Source organism: Pristiophorus japonicus, chromosome 15 (assembly GCF_044704955.1).
Source record: "Pristiophorus japonicus isolate sPriJap1 chromosome 15, sPriJap1.hap1, whole genome shotgun sequence".
In the NCBI taxonomy this organism is placed as follows: Eukaryota; Metazoa; Chordata; class Chondrichthyes; family Pristiophoridae; genus Pristiophorus; species Pristiophorus japonicus.
The window spans coordinates 13,563,953-13,569,549 of NC_091991.1; positions in this window are offsets into that span (position 1 = coordinate 13,563,953).

Sequence of the window (5,597 nt, forward strand, 5' to 3'; positions counted from 1 at the left end):
ATAAGGTGGCCGACGTAATTAAAACAAAAATGCACCTTCTCTCTTTCAGTTTTTCTCACTGGTTCCAGCCTGACAATCTGCTTGTGTGACGGGCTGATCGGGCAGATCACAGCTGCTGTCGGGGAGAAGGTAAGCTTTTATTTTGCAGAGCCTGTAGCGATGGCCTTTCCCTTTAAGGGAGGGAAGGAGCCTTTCAATGCGGCAGTGTTGCCCGGCCCAGTGAGCATGTTGCGCCACTCACCGCCCCACCCACTGCCCATCGCTCCACTCACTGCCCCGCCCACTGCCCATCGCTCCGCTCACTGCCCCGCCCACTGCCCATCGCTCCACTCACCGCCCCGCCCACTGCCCATCGCTCCGCTCACTGCCCCGCCCACTGCCCATCGCTCCGCTCACTGCCCCGCCCACTGCCCATCGTTCCGCTCACTGCCCCGCCCACTGCCCATCGCTCCACTCACCGCCCCACCCACTGCCCATCGCACCACTCACTGCCCCGCCCCGCCCACTGCCCATCGCACCACTCACTGCCCCGCCCCACCCACTGCCCATCGCACCACTCACTGCCCCGCCCCGCCCACTGCTCATCGCTCCGCTCACTGCCCCGCCCACTGCCCATCGCTCTGCTCACTGCCCCACCCACTGCTCATCGCTCCGCTCACTGCCCCACCCACTGCCCATCGCTCTGCTCACTGCCCCACCCACTGCCCATCGCTCTGCTCACTGCCCCACCCACTGCTCATCGCTCCGCTCACTGCCCCACCCACTGCTCATCGCTCCGCTCACTGCCCCACCCACTGCCCATCGCTCTGCTCACTGCCCTGTACACTGCTCATCGCTCCGCTCACCGCCCCGCCCACTGCCCATCGTTCCGCTCACCGCCCCACCCACTGCCCATCGCTCCACTCACCGCCCCGCCCACTGCCCATCGTTCCGCTCACCGCCCCACCCACTGCCCATCGCTCCACTCACCGCCCCGCCCACTGCCCATCGTTCCGCTCACCGCCCCACCCACTGCCCATCGCTCCGCTCACTGCCCCGCCCACTGCCCATCGCTCCACTCACCGCCCCGCCCACTGCCCATCGTTCCGCTCACCGCCCCACCCACTGCCCATCGCTCCACTCACTGCCCCGCTCACCGCCCTGCCCACTGCCCATCGCTCCACTCACCGCCCCGCCCACTGCCCATCGTTCCGCTCACCGCCCCACCCACTGCCCATCGCTCCACTCACTGCCCCGCTCACCGCCCCACCCACTGCCCATCGCTCCACTCACTGCCCCGCTCACCGCCCTGCCCACTGCCCATCGCTCCACTCACCACCCCGCCTACTGCCCATCGCTCCACTCACCACCCCGCCTACTGCCCATCGCTCCACTCACCGCCCTGCCCACTGCCCATCGCTCCACTCACTGCCCATCGCTCCACTCACTGCCCCGCCCACTGCCCATCGCTCCACTCACTGCCCCGCCCACTGCCCATCGCTCCACTCACCGCCCCGCCCACTGCCCATCGCTCCACTCACTGCCCCGCCCACTGCCCATCGCTCCACTCACTGCCCCGCCCACTGCCCATCGCTCCACTCACTGCCCCGCCCACTGCCCATCGCTCCACTCACTGCCCCGCCCACTGCCCATCGCTCCAATCACTGCCCCGCCCACTGCCCATCAATCCACTCACTGTCCCGCCCGGTGCCCATCGCACCACTCACCGCACACTGCCCGTCACTCTCCACTTCCTTCTTGGAGCACAAACAGCTAATTTTTTTAAAGTTTGGAACCATTCGTGCCTGGCACTAACCTTTCAAACTTTGAAAGTTACCGCCCCGAGCGGGGAGCTCCCGAGTTTCACCCCAACGTTACACAGCAAAACAGAGTCCTTGATTTATTTACATTGCAAGCTGCTCGAAGCATTATTGCATTAAGTGGGCACCATTCAGTGGAGCATTGGCAGTACTTTGATTGCCCATATCGTCCATTTTCTCATGAGAATTGTAAATTGGAAAATTAGATGGTAATCAGAGCAAGGGATCACATCCACAGGTAAAGGGAGTGTTTACATTAATGTTGGCATTTATCTAATGAAGGCTGGACTACAATGGGGGGAGGAAGTGATACTTCAGTTGTACAGAGCCTCGGTCAGACCCCGTCCGGAGCAACTATGTCCAGCTCTGGGCCCCGCCCCTCGGGGAGGATAGATCGGCTTCGGAGGGGGAGCAGTGCAGATTCACCAGAAAGATACCCGGGGTTAAAAGGGTTAAATTATGAGGACAGGTTGCATAAACTTGGCTTGTATTCCCTTGTTTAGAAGGTATTTAAAGTAATAAAGGAGTTGATGGGGTAGAGAGACAAAAACTATTTCCTCTGATTGGTGGGGGTGGGTGGGGGGGGGCGGAGTCCAGAACAAGGGGGCGATAACCTTAAAATTTAGAGCCAGGCAGTTCAGGGGTGATGTCAGGAAACACTTCTTCACACAAAGGTTGGTGGAAATCTGGAACTCTCTCCCCCAAAAGGCTGTGGATGCTTGGAGTCATTTGGAGCTTTTAAGACTGAGATCAATAGGTTTTTGTTAGATAAGAGTATCGATGGATTTGGAGTAAAGGCAGGAAAATGGAGATGAGGTACAGATCAGCCATATCTGACTGAATGGTGAAACAGGCTCGAGGGGCTGAATAGCCTCCTCTTGTTCCTACGCAGCAACAAATGTGATTATAAATTTACAATAATCTATCTTTTCTTCAGAACTTTCAACATTCAGTTCATTTGGATGCCCTACTGAGCAAGTGAAGATTGTCAGGCCAGACTGTGACAGCTAGCTTTAGAATTCAGATCCGTGTGAAGAGCAGTGAAACAGAGAAGAGATCAACAGCCTGTGGAGCCAAGTGCTGCACTTCCATTTGAAATGCAGAAGACGATGAAGACATGTCAAGAGGGAGCTCGAAATACGTCTGAGCTAGGCTGATGACAAGCACAAATTAACTGTCCTCATGAAGAGCTGGAGACACATCAGGGAATAGCTGATACATTTCTATCCCGATGGCCCTGTCCTGTCACAGTAGTTGTCCAAGGAGAGGTTCTCAGATTAACTGGGGGTTGAACAGAGTGATTTCAGGGTCTGTCTTCAATACTTCATAAAAATACCTCCAGGAGATTTTCTGGATGTTTTATGTCCACAAATCTCAGCTAAGATTCCATGTAATAATCTTTCCGATGTGTTCACTCTGTTACACCGAGTTCCATTCCTGCTTCACCTCTTCTTCTTCTCAGGCCGTCCCTCGGAGTCGAGGATGACTTGCTTCCACACTAAAAATGAGTTCTCAGGTGACTGAAGAGTCCAATGCGGGACCTACAGTCTCTGTCACAGGTGGGGCAGACGGTGGTTGAAGGAACGGGTGGATGGGGAGCCTGGGTTGTCACGCGCTCCTTCCGCTGTTTGCGCTTGGCTTCAGCTTGCTCTCGGCGAAGACACTCGAGGTGTTCGGCGCCTTTCTGGATGCTTTTCCTCCGTACTTTGTGCGGTCTTGGCCCGGGGATTCCCAGGTGTCGGTGGGAATGTTGCACTTTTACCAAGTGCAGCCCAGATTACACCATAAACAGGTTCGTGTTGAAGCTGCGATGTTACTCCTCACATTCCAGTCACTTTTTTGGGATAATTTCCATCGGTATGAAAAGCGGTGAGGCTCTGATCATGCTGAGATTCTGCTCCGTGTGATCTTTGGGCAGAACATCAAAATAAACCTTAAAGGGCTGGTACAGGAGTGAACCTCCGGCCTCACAGTGATCCCGCTGCCTGCCGCCGGTCTCTGCATAACCCTCCCCCCCCCCAACCCGGATCTCCTGCCGCCCCCAGCATTGCTCCCCCCGGAGGCTATCCCCGAACCCCCGTTGGGCAGCCTCCGCTCACCACTGGAGCCAGGCCGCGATGGGTGGGGTCGCTCGCTGTTGCGATCGGGCGGGTGCGTGATTACAGTGTACGCCTGATTATCAGCAGCTAAAGTCGTTCCTTGGAATTTCAGAATAGCGTTTGTATCAGTTTCACGGTGTGGGAGGCCGGAACCTGTTTATATGAAAATGTTTGACCGCGGGAGCCTGAACAGGCCAAAATTTGAGTCCTTCTGAGCTTCAAAGATGGGTTGACCCGCAGCGAGAAGCAAAGGGAAGGTGGAAGGCACTGAGTCCCAAATCTCCAACAACGCACAATAAGATCAACATGGAAATGGCCGCAATGAGCTGGAAATCACTCTCTCCGTCACTTCCCCAAATATTAAAGGAAACCTTTTCGATAAAACTGATCTTTTGAAATACATAGAATCATAGAACGGTTACAGCACAGAAGGAGGCCATTCGGCCCGTCGAGCCCATGCCGGCTCTCTGCAAGAGCACCTCAGCCAGTCCCACTCCCCCACCCTTTCCCCGTAGCCCTACGAATTTTCCCTTCAGGTACTTATCCGATTCCCTTTTGAAAGCCGTGATTGAGTCTGCCTCCACTGCCCTTTCAGGCCGTGCATTCCAGATCCTAACCACTCGCTGCGTAAAAAAGTTTTTCCTCATGTCGCCTTTGGTTCTTCTGCCAATCACCTTAAATCTGTGTCCTCTGGTTCTCGACCCTTCCACCAATGGGAACAGTTTCTCTCTATCTACTCTGTCCAGACCCCTCATGATTTTGAACACCTCTATCAAATCTCCTCTCAATCTTGTCTGCTTTAAGGAGAACAACCCCAGCTTCTCCAGTCTATCCACATAACTGAAGTTCCTCATCCCTGGAACCATTCTCGTAAATCTTTTCTGCACCCTCTCTAAGGCCTTCACATCCTTCCTAAAGTGCGGTGCCCAGAATTGGACACAATACTCCAGTTGAGGGTGTTTTATAAACGTTCATCATAACTTCCTTGTTTTATACTCTATGCCTCTATATATGATGCCCAGGATCCCGTAAGCATTTTCAACCGCTTTCTCATCCTGCCCTGCCACCTTCAACAATTTGTGCACATATACACTTACGTGCCTGTTCCCCATCCCCGTTTCCTGCTAAATTCCAGTTCCGTTTCCTGCTTTCCTGTGATGTCACAGACCGACCTCCGGGCCTCCCGCTGCCGAGTGTGTTACTCCCCTGCGTCCTGCTGATTTCGGATTCGGCTCCAAACTGCGCTTCCGACCTCTGCCCGCTCACAGCCCTCATCCGGGCAGGTAAGTGATTGGCTGGTTGATTGGTAAGTATCTCTCTTTCTCTTTTATAATCAGATGTTTAATTAGTGGGATGGCAGGGCAGCTCAGTCCTGTCCTACGGCACGTGGGAAGTCCTGGACGCTTTGCACAGCCTAGACAACCATGTGTGCAGGAGGTGTCTCCAGCTTCAACTACTCGAGCTCTGCCTTTCGGAGCATGAGCAGTGGCTGGAGTCACTACGGTGCATCTGCGAGGCTGAGAGCTACGTGGATAGCATGTTTCAGGAGGTGGTCACCCCGCAGCTTAAAAGCGTGCAGGCAGAAGGGAAGTGGGTGACCACCAGACGGAGTAAGAACGCTAGGCAGGTAGTGCAGGAGTACCCCCTGTGAGTCCATCTCGCTTTCCAAATGAGCACCGGTGAGGGCGATGGTGCCTCT